The sequence below is a fragment of the Dermacentor silvarum genome, chromosome 7 (genome assembly GCF_013339745.2).
Source record: "Dermacentor silvarum isolate Dsil-2018 chromosome 7, BIME_Dsil_1.4, whole genome shotgun sequence".
NCBI lineage: Eukaryota > Metazoa > Arthropoda > Arachnida > Ixodida > Ixodidae > Dermacentor > Dermacentor silvarum.
In genome coordinates, this window is record NC_051160.1 from 99,108,910 (window position 1) to 99,120,307 (window position 11,398).

An 11,398-nucleotide genomic window follows, 5' to 3' on the forward strand; every position below is an offset into this window, starting at 1 on the left:
TTCGTGCGGCGGCAAAACAGTGCTGACGTCAAGTGCGGGAGCTGGGTCTTGTGTAGGCGCTTCTTCGAGTAGCGAACAGCAGCCGCGAACATCCGCAACACCGTCAAAATAAGCCACAGGCCGTGCCTTTTGGAAGGTGCCGTCTCTCTGTGCTAAAATTTGTTAGCAAGAGGTTCGTGCGCCCGTCGGTGACATTGACAATTCCTCGTGCGACCGAGATACCGTGACTAAACAACAAAACGGTTATTTGATCGGCAATTCCTTCGCAATGAAACGGTACGTCACAGGCCACCGAAACAAGAATACATGACCGAGGTGGGATTACGACGTCATCTTCTGTTAGACGAAAGGCATTGTGTTGCGGCGATAAGTAATGGATTAAACCAGGGCTCTTATAAAACGTCACCATGCGGTCTGGAATGTTAATTACGGCGCCGTATTCCATTAGGAAATCCATTCCAAGAATCAAATCTTTACAGCACGCAGGAAGAACGATGAAAGCGGCCACGAAAGAAGAATCTCCAATATTAATTCTTGCAGTACATCTTCCAGTAGGCATCAGTAATTGGCCGCCTGCCGTCCTTATGTGAGGTCCCGTCCATGGCGTCTTCACCTTCTTCAGGCGGAGGGCGAGTTCCTGACTTATTATAGAGAAGTCAGCACCAGTGTCGACTAATGCTGTCACTTGCTGCCCATCCACAAAAACATCAAGGTCGGCACTCACAATTTCTTCGGGGTCGGTGGTTATCGGCTGCTCGGCGTTCGGCAGCGGGCGAGTTGGGGGCTTTTTATTGTCTTGCGGCGGGCCTGCAACCTTACCCCCAGAGGTCGCCGCCTTCAGTTTCCCCGGCGGGGGCTGGGCGACCTTCGGCCTTGAAAGTTAGCAAAAGTACGTCCAGCAGGCATCTGGCGTGGAGGGGTAGGAGAGCGCGACCGATGGCCGAAATCAGTCCGATCATTCGGCACGGATTCGTCATTCGGGTGCGCTATGGGAGGTCCCTGAGAAGCAGCGTCGTCGCGGCGTAGCAGGGAGTCGCCATCTGCACGTCGACCATCAGACCACGGACGAAGAGGTCGAAAGGATGTGTCGCGATGCCAGCAATGGCGCGAAATATGGCCGGCGCCCCCGCAGTTAAAACAGAGAGGGCGGTTATCGGCGGTGCGCCACGCGTCGGATCTCAGAAATTGTGGCCGTCTCGAAGGGTCGTTTTGCGGTGTGGTCCAAGGCGCGGCGAATGACGGCTGGCGGTAGGACTGCATCGGCATCACGGGTGCGCGCCGCAATGCCTCCTCTTGCGGCGGCGACCAAGGAGCGGCTCTCGGAGGCTGGTTGTACGGGGGTGTGGTTGTAACGGGTGGGGAACATCGGACAGCGGCGGCGTAACTCATGGGACGCTGGTGGTCGGGAAGATCGGCGGCCGGTAACGCCTGCCTGATTTCGTCGCGTACCACTTCGGCGATTGACGCGACGGGGCTATCCAGTGTCGATGTCAGGATCCGGTGAACTTCTTCTCTGGCGATCTCTCTTATCATTTCACGCAAGGAGCTCTGATACTGTGGAGTCAATGCGGCGGCATTGATTGCGGTGCTGGTGGACAGACGATCGTACTGCCTGCATCGTTGATGAAGAGCCCGCTCAATAGCCGTAGCCTCCTTGATAAAATCAGCGACGGTGACGGGTGGATTGCGCACAAGCCCCGCGAACAACTGCTCTTTTACACCTCGCATGAGGTAGCGTAACTTCCTATCCTCGGTCATGTTCGGGTCGGCTCTACGAAAGAGACGGGCCATGTCTTCGGCGAACATTGTGACCGACTCATTGGGTTGTTGCACCCGTAGCTCCATCAACTGTTGGGCGCGGTCGCGTCGGTCGGCACTTGCAAACGTATCGGTGATTTTCTGCCGAAAGTCATGCCATGTCGATAGGCTAGCTTCGCGGTTCTCATACCAAGTACGGCCACTGTCGTCAAGCGCGAAATAGACGTGGGAGAGCTTTTGCTGCTCAGTCCACTGGTTAATCTGGGCGACGCGCTCGTACTTGTCGAGCCAGTCTTCAATGTCTTCGAACGCTGCACCGCGATAGCGATCGGGAACGTACCAGCGGATGAAGAACAGTTACCTGTTGTTGACTGGGAGACTGGCTGCATTGGGGTGCTTGCGGTGGGCTCGTTTCGGCCATTGCCAGATGTGTGGAGCTCCTGGAAAGATGTGGTTGAAGAGGGGAGAACTCCGGGGCGAGGCCTAGCAGTCGACGACTGAAGCGGTGCACGGGGGTCGTAACTGGTGACAATGCGTCCGGGCTAGATGAACGACTCCCAGAAGGAGTCCGTAGCATCAGGCGTGGTCAATATACCCAGCACCTCCACCACTGTCACGGTACAACGCCGAGAGAGGACAGGGAGACGTTCTTCAAGAACAGCAGGACGACCTGTTTAAGCAAAACGGAACAGAGACACGTCTTCTTCGTCGTTAGCCGAAATCCCACTGACCCACTAGACGGAGTCCGTTAATGTTCCCATCGTCGTTGTCGTCTACCTAGAGCACACGCGTCAATATGTATACTGCGTTGTCTGTATATTACCGTTCAACAAATCTTTCACATTCAATATTTAATAAAGAATGCGCAAAATGTGTTATGAGCACGTAAATGGGCTAATGCTGTGCGCTTTGTCTGTGTCACATTTTGTGCTACATATTCTAAATACATGATTCATTAAACACGTCCACAGATATATTTAATCCAATCTCCTAAATAGGTTCCAAAATTATCCCAATAAAATCTGTATTTGTCCGTTTTTAATATAGGAAAGGAATATTTAGAGACGTAATTTTTGGGCCTTTGCGGAATAAAAGAATGGTACCTGGCGAGTACCTATGGCCGCTGGTCACTTGAACGAGAATGACGAGTTGCGGGGTAGTACGCGCGCTCTCTGAGTGTCATTAATTATTAAACGAACATCGCTTTGCCAAGACCTCGCGTGGTAACTTGATGACATTTAAGTGACATAACTTTATTTGAAATCCGACCATTTGGAGGGCAGGACTAGGGGCCGCCTACATGGCCGCTGGGAGCTGTTGCTCCCGCACGGCTTCCATGGCTCGCTGGATGTCCCAAAGTTGGCTTGGGGTTCTGAGCTGAGCAGTGCGGCCGACCATCGTGTCCGCAGAGTTTCCTGTGGGACTGCCAATTTATCGTGATATATTTTACATCCCCACAACATTTGTTAAAGGGTGGCTCTAGCAGGCTTGCATAGCTTGCATATATCGCTCTCACATATCTCGGGGTAGAAAGTCAGCGATTGCACCGGACTCGTATACGTTTCTGTTTCTAATCGCCTCCAAGCAACGGGCTCAGCTCTGTTCAGTTTAGTGTGAGGCGGAGGTAATATTCCCTCCGATTTTGATAGAATTTGGTAATATCGCTAAATATTGTGAATCTGTCTTTTCCTCTCCAGATCTCCTCCTCCGCTTTACCCTGACCGATGAAAGTCACTCCTTGCTCAGCTCGGTGAGTAAGACCTTGATCTTCGCCGTATGCTACCTTGTTGGGTTTGATTCCGGAAATACCTGGTGTCGTATGTGCCGGGAACCAGAGCAATTGCCTACGGTTCTTCCCTACGTTGGAGAATCTTTATTCGTTGTCTCTGATGATGTGCCATGCCTCACGACTGATCCTACCCTTACCATAGTTTCTAATAGCCGCCTGAGAATCGCTACGGATGTATTGAGCATTCGTAAAGCCAATGCTAGTGCAATGGATGCCTCTTCTGCTGTCTCGGAATGCTTAGTATTATCTTACACGCTCGTAAGAGGTTTTTGGGTGTGATCTACGACTACTGCCACGCAGCTATTTTCGTGTGGGTATTCAGCCGCGTCTACAAAGGCTGGTCTGTCGTCTGACCCATAGCTTTAGATCATTTTCTCTGCTCTACTCGTGCGTCTGACCTTGTTGTAAACTGGACGCATGTTCTTAGGTGTATGTGGTACTACGAGTCTGTCACGAATTTATCTCGTTATCATCCAGTTTTTCGCCGTATTGATTGTAGTAATTCATTTCTTGCTTGCGTAGTATATGCCGTCCCTTTTGGTTTTGGTTAGTCGTTCTACCTGAGACGGCGGTACATAGATGTGAAGGACATACTTACGATGGCTCGTCGGTTTCTGTTTTTGGGCGTCCCTGGTAAGGCGTTCAATATAACATTGCCTGATGACTTTATAAAGCTTTCTAAACAGCGCTATTGCGCTGTTTATGTTGGCTTCTATGAGTTCGTCCAGTGTGTTGTGGAGTCCTAACTGTAGGAAGAGATGCATGCTCGTATTGACAGCAAACCCTGGTGCTAGTTTGTATGCCTTTTTATGAGGTTGTTAATTTTGATGTTTTCAGCTGCAAACAAATTGTGGATGGTTGCTATGCATGTGATCTGACTGATTACGAATGATTGTATGAGCCGTGTGATACTTTCTTCCTTCATAACCTGGTGATTGTTAGTGTATCGTTGTTAGTGCCGACAGAGGAACAGCCTGGACCAGTTCTCAGCAAACGAAGTTACCCAGAGTTCATTCGTGCTCGTTTTATACCCATTACACGGAAAGGCACACAAGTGGCGAGCACGCGCAGAAGATGCTACACGCAGCCACGTATTACTTCGGCTTATCTACTGATGCAGTTATAATTCGTTTGATTAATCTTATCGTGTACGTTGCCTTTGTGCCTAACTTTTTTATGGTTTCCCCGTTTGTACCTTTGTTTTTAGCTTACTTTTTCGTTGACTATTGAGATATTTCGCCCGTTCTTGGTGTGTAGCTTCATTTCCCCATGAGCCTCGTTTTTGTCGTATCCTTTGGGAGGCCTGTCCTAAAGTGTCGGGTGGTATAAGAGAAGTTCGCGTTTTTCCACAGAGCATGTGAGGCCTGTTCTTATGAGGTTTTCCTCTACTGTATTTATTGTGGTCTGGAGTATTTATCCGTCACTATCACCACAGACCCAGATAGTAATATCGTCCACGTAGATTGTGGGATTGAGGGACTCCATGTGATCTAGTTTTTCGGGGAGTCCCATCGAGGCGATATTGAACAGCATCGGGGAGATGACTGAGCCTTGCGGCGTGCCAACCCCCCCTCCGATGTTGATCTCCGGTGACGAGAGCCTTCCGACGGATATGACTGCTTTCCTATCTGCGAGGAAGCTCTTTATGTACTTATACGTCCGTTGACCTAGTCCTGTTCGTTCGATGTTGTCCAATATGGTCGCGTGGTTGGCACTATCAAAAGCCTTTTTCAGAGCAAGAACCAAGATTGCCCTTCTACATGTAGTACGATTTATACTCGATTATTTGATGCTTAACCCCTTAAGCGTTTTATTAGTTTGACACTTTCTGTGCCCAAACTGTTTTTAAAAAATTGGTAGTGAATATGTTCCTTTTGAACGGAACTTTTTGGTGTTGAAAAAAAAATGAAAACACATATTACGTTAAAATAGCATATTAAAGTTTATTATTGCTCATAATGAAGGAGACCAGCTACCTGCTGGTAATGAACAATAAAAACAGCGCAATAGCGCTGTTTAGAAAGCTTTATAAAGTCATCAGGCAATGTTATATTGAACGCCTTACCAGGGACGCCCAAAAACAGAAACCGATGAGCCATCGTAAGTATGTCCTTCACATCTATGTACCGCCAATGATGCGCACTCGCAATAGTGCCTTCTGAGCAGTCTTCTAAGCAGTCTTCATCTGATGAACTTCTAAATTTAAAGTCATCGCTATTGTTTCTTCCAGAAATGAAGTAAACTTCGGTTTCTGAATCACTATCGTCCAAATAGCTCGACGAAGGCGAAATACTTCTTTTCGCGACGATGGACCAGAAACACACCCGTCATCTCCACCGGACGCCATTTTTGTAACCCGAGTGTCCCCCCAAATAAATCTGAAACGGCTGTTGCAAAACCTGAATTACCTGCCCAGTGCTGCCATCTGCGCAGCGACACACCAACTATCCCGCAAATGAGCGTGGCTCGTTCAAAACGCTGAAAAAGAGATATTATCTCGAGCGCACGAGAAAACGATTTTGAGACAGTTCGGCAAAGACGAGGTGTGCTCGTCCGAATGGGCTAAGGGGTTAAGTTGAAGAATCGCATCTTGTGTCGAAAAGGTCTTGCGAAATACTATTATTGTATCGGGGTACATGTTATTATCCTGTATGAAGTTATCTACTCTGTTTAAAGTTACATGTTCCAATAATTTTCACCCTCAGGATGTTGGAGAAATCGGTCTGAGGTTGTCGATCTCAAGCTTCTTTCCAGGTTTTGGATTGAGCGTTAGCGTCGCTTTCATCCATTGAGCTGGGACTTCTTCCTTTATCCAGCACTCGTTTATGTAATTCGTTAGTGTGGCGATCAATTCATCACCGAGGAGGTTCCTGATAATCTTGTTTTTTAAACCGTCCGGGCCTGGGGCTGATTTGGTGTTAAACTTGTGTAGGGCCGCGCGGATTTCTGCCTCCGAGAATTTCTCGTCCAATTTTGCTTTTATATACCCGTTGTAGCTAGGATGATTGCAAGAGGGTGCCTGCGTTATGTCTTTCTGCTCTAATTCTTCGAGAAATTAGTCGTCTGTGTCCTCATAGGCGTGTATTAACTTATTAAGGGCTTGTCTGTGGTTTTTCTTTGTATTCTCAGGGTCAAGCAGGAACCTGAGCATGTTCTAGATTTTGCCGGTGCTTAATTGTCCGTCCATGGAATTTCCATTTAGATTTCATTCTAATTTCCTTCGTCAAAAAGAAGTGGACCGGATTAAAGTCGCAGCAGCGACTTGACAGAGGTCCCGACTCCCTATATATCGTTCACAGATGACATGAATATCGTTCACAGATGACAAATACTTAGGACACTGACCACAGTAAATATGCATACAAGAAAATGGTTTTACATGGCATAGACATATAGAAAAATAAAGAACCTTCATTCGAATAATACAGTAAGAGGACACTGCCCTTCTAGGACAGTTTGTCCCGACAAAAGCACTTAAAGGTTGTAGTAGAAGCGCACAGAGGATTTCACATGTCTGGTCATTGGTGGCTTGCTCAATTGCGTAGCATATTCTTTTATTTCTTTGGTAAAGAGCGCTCTGCGCTTTCTCAACTTTCTGTTATGCTTCTGACCTTTAAGTCTGTTTTGAAGCGACTGCTTAGCTTCCCACATATGGAGATGGTCGTTTTCGCATTTCTTCTAGCTAGATTCAGGCGGTGCTATTTTCGTGGCAGCTTCGACGTCATCGCTGAGCTCCTTAGTCCATTCTTCTACATAAGTGATGGATTCGTGGTGTAGAAAAACAGCGCTAAAACACGGACAGAAGGACGAACACATGACGAACATTGCCAACGGTTGTTTTATTGTGCTTGCACAAACATTTAGCTTGAAATGAAAGGGTGAAAGGGAGACAAAAAAAAAAGAAAAAAAAGACGGGGGGGGGGGAGTGGTTTCAATGCCAGCCACACTTGAGTCTGAAGGCAAAACTGCCAATCACATAATAATTAGTCAAGTAGATATCTGTATTCCTTGTCTGTTCAGCGTTCAGGTTCAGCGTTCGTCCGGTGTTCTTCCTTCTGTCCGTGTTTTAGCGCTGTTTATCTACACCATGAACGTGTACCAACGCGCTCGCCTTCAGACCCTTTCTGTGATAGATTCTTGCTGCGTAGTCGCTCGCGTTCTACGAAGCAGTTCCCAGTGTATTAATTTGATCTGTCGTTCTTTTGGGCTATTCGGCCTTTCTTTGATGTGTAATTGGGACATACGGTGGTGGCTACCCAAATCTTCTAGTTTGTGGCTTTTCAATATTCTTGGTAAATGTTAGGTTTGTGATTGTGTCCCGGTTTAGCACCGTGCCTACTCTGGTTGGAGTGCCGGGGTCTGTGAATAGCGTGAGGCCTAATTCTTGCGAGTCGTTTCATACGGCCCTTCCTGTTGGTCCGGTATATAGATATCCCCACGTGGAGTGTGGGGTGCTAAATCTGCTCCGGTGACTACCGGATTTTCTGCAGCTGATTTGAGTGTTTTCTGGAATAAGTTCTTGAATTTGTGCTTCTGTTTTGTGGAGGTGCTACAAATGTTCAAAATAAACAAGCTAGGTCCTGTCTTGTGTTGCGGGATGAGTTCCAAAATAATATTGTCTACGGTGCGCTATGACTGTGTTGTGCTGCACGCGCTGTTTTTTTACCAGCATAAAATGTGATATGAGCACGTAAACGGGCTAATGCTATGCGCTTTGTCTGCGTCACACTTTATGCTTTGTATATTCTCAACGAGTTGCCCGAGCCAGCCCTCGAAATGGGAAGGAAGCAGCGATAAGAACAGGACGGTGGTCAGAGGAGCCACACACGGCGCTGACTGACAATCAATTTTTATTGTGTGTTTATGTGAATAATTAGTGTAAGTACATGGACACAAACAAGCAGGAACATGAGATATCAAAGTTAAATGTGCCATGCCACGTACTGGATAGGTACATCGCGTTGAAGAGGTAATGAAGGCAGGCTGACACAATTTTCACCGTTTTTATGGGTGGCGATGACTTTAAACATTTTACGCTCACTTTTTTCAAGAAGCTGCAACGATCGACACCGATGTGAGCTCGCACAGCGGGACGCCACGAGCGGATGCCCTTTGGTGATCACCAGCCGGAGGTCGCGAATGACGCACTTGCGATGTTCGCCAACCATGGGTTGCAAGAAGGCGCTTCATGTGATACTTGTGATCTGCACCTGCAGCGATATTGAGTCAAAGGCTTCAGTAGACCACTGCACCTGCACCCTAGACACCATCTTCTCATTCTCTACACGTCTTCCACGCTGGACGTCCTCCTATGAGCACCACTAGTCCGTCTGTCGCTCCTGCTACTACGTAGCTTGGCAGAGGCCTAATTTTTCGGTCCATTTTATGTCGCTCGTGTTACCACTTCGTTTTATTTCATTCAAAAAGGGCCATCTGCTTCAGCGCACAGGAGAAAAAAAAAAAACCCTTTCAAACATGTTTATGCAAATAAAAGTGCAGTGTGCGCTGCAGTCGACGTGTGAGCACTCAATGCAATACAAGTGATAAACCGACTCAAACGAGTAAAAACTTGGGCAGTTTGGCTTGACAGGCGATGAATTGAAAGCGATAGCAACGTTTTGAGTTGCGCTGTAACCTCTCGGATGGTGTTCAGTTATACTCGCGGGTGACACGCTGGCATGACGTACCACGGGAGTGAATTCCTGCTGCGAATCAGAAACACCTCGATGGTGCTGGATTTTGAACTGGGATGTTCAGTGCCCGTTCCGTTCAGACCACTGAAGGCACAATGATATGGTATGCACACGGCTGTTCAGCAGGAACGACGCCCTGGGGCTTCGCTGCAGAGCCTACTGAGCGAAGGATAATGGTGCGTCTTCTTAGATTGGGTTTTTTTTTTCAGCAAAACGCACTCGTTGTCTCTCACGTCTCTGCCAAACTTCTAAACCTCCACGAACTCACCGCACATTCTGCGGATACTCTGACAGCACTACGGCGGCGATTGCTTTAAAGGAGTGCAGACGCCAACGGTAAAAGCCATATTCAATACAGCATAAGCTTTGCACGCTTACAAGAAAACCTTTAAAAGACTAGGACTGACAGCAGACGGCTAAAGATATTTTATATAGAGATTTCTTAAATCAATAAATGAAACGTAGTAGTGCAACTCATCATGATAGCCATCATGAAAGCATCTTTTTTGAGAATAAAACAATTGTGACGCTAAAGACGTTCAAGGTAGCGACATTTTCACAACAGCTGTAGTTATGTTTGTCAAAACACTGCTGAGAGACGCGCGTGCGCGTCTCCAACCAAGCTCTGGCATTAGTGAACGTGGGCGAACGTGTGATGTCGAGCACACGATCGGTGAACTTGTTGTCGTCAGCGTTTTGGTGGTTCACGTGAACTTCACCACGTGGGATGCTGCTTATTTATGTTACTCTGAGGTTATCTATCCATTTGAATGGGAATCGTGAAACCTGTAACTATTTGATGGAAATTGAGCGAGTTCGAATTACTACCGACACAAACGTACCCGCCGTGGTGGCTCAATCAGCTAAGGCGTGGAGCTGATGAGTTCGAGGTCGCGGGATCGAATCCCGGCCGCGTTTTGTTAGAGGCGAAACGCAAAAACGTCCGTGTGCCTGTGTTGTGGTGCACTTAAAATAACCCCAGCGGATCAAAATTATTCCGCAGTCCTCCACTACGGCATGTCTCATAATCAGAACTGGCTTTAGAACGTAAAATCCCGGAAAGAACAAGAAAAACGATCGTGCATAAGCCGACAGTTATGAGTGTCCCTTGGTTGATGTGCATAAACCAAGACAGAGGAGGAGGAGGAGGAATAAGTTTTATTTGTGTAGCAGATTTGTGAGACCTAGGCCTCTCTACCTAGATGACAGCCTCGATCCCTTGGGCTCTGGCGCCATTTCGGCCTGCTGAACCAAGATGGAAAGAAAAAATATCCGATAATTTCGTGGCTCCACTCCATTAAGGGTCTAATCGCATTTTGAGTGCCCGTATAATTGCTGTAATATTAAAAAATGCTTTACTTGCATATGGTAAAGCAAAAGAGGTGCTGAATGCATTTAACGTTCGTGAAATCAATGATGCAATCAAGTGCTTCTCACCATGCTCCAGAAGCATTGTTTTCAGTTTTTGTGCGACGTGCAATTGAAAACATGCAAAATTGATGTTTTCAAATAACTGAAATGGGCAACACACTCCTTCGAGGCGTATGCCAGTTTAGTGCGTGTGTTAAAAAAATCGAAATAATATGCGTTTCATCAACGACATGCCAACATCGGTGCTTGTGAGAGAGCCACGAAAGATGTAGCGATGTAAGACACTCTGCAGCAGAATCGAGGCTCAAAGTGGTTATATACTAAATGTGGAAGTAAATAGCAGCAACACCTTTGTAGATGTCGCCACCGTTAAACAGCGGGTTACGATGTTTCAATGAATGCTCATATACCCAATGGACATGCTGCGCCGGCTAGCGGTGTAGAACTTCAGCACGTAAAAGTTGCGAGACGTGCACGGAGTAAGATAAGACAGGAGCGCCGACTCCGCTCGTCTGGACGGGACACATTATGAAACGCCGGTTCCTGCTTCACAGCATGTTCGCCAGATGGCGCTACGAATGAGGAAAAGCTATGCGGCGGAGAGACGGGCCCAACAAACCGAAGGAGCAAAGGCGCGGGGACTCTCTCGCGGCGCCAGCTTGCCTATCCGTTTTGTGCCTGCTCCGCGCACGCCCTGACGCCTGTAGCGCGCATAGCTCTTGCGGTTCACGGAGTGACGTTAGCAGGAGAAATAAGTGATGTGTCATTTTATCTAATTTATTTTGTA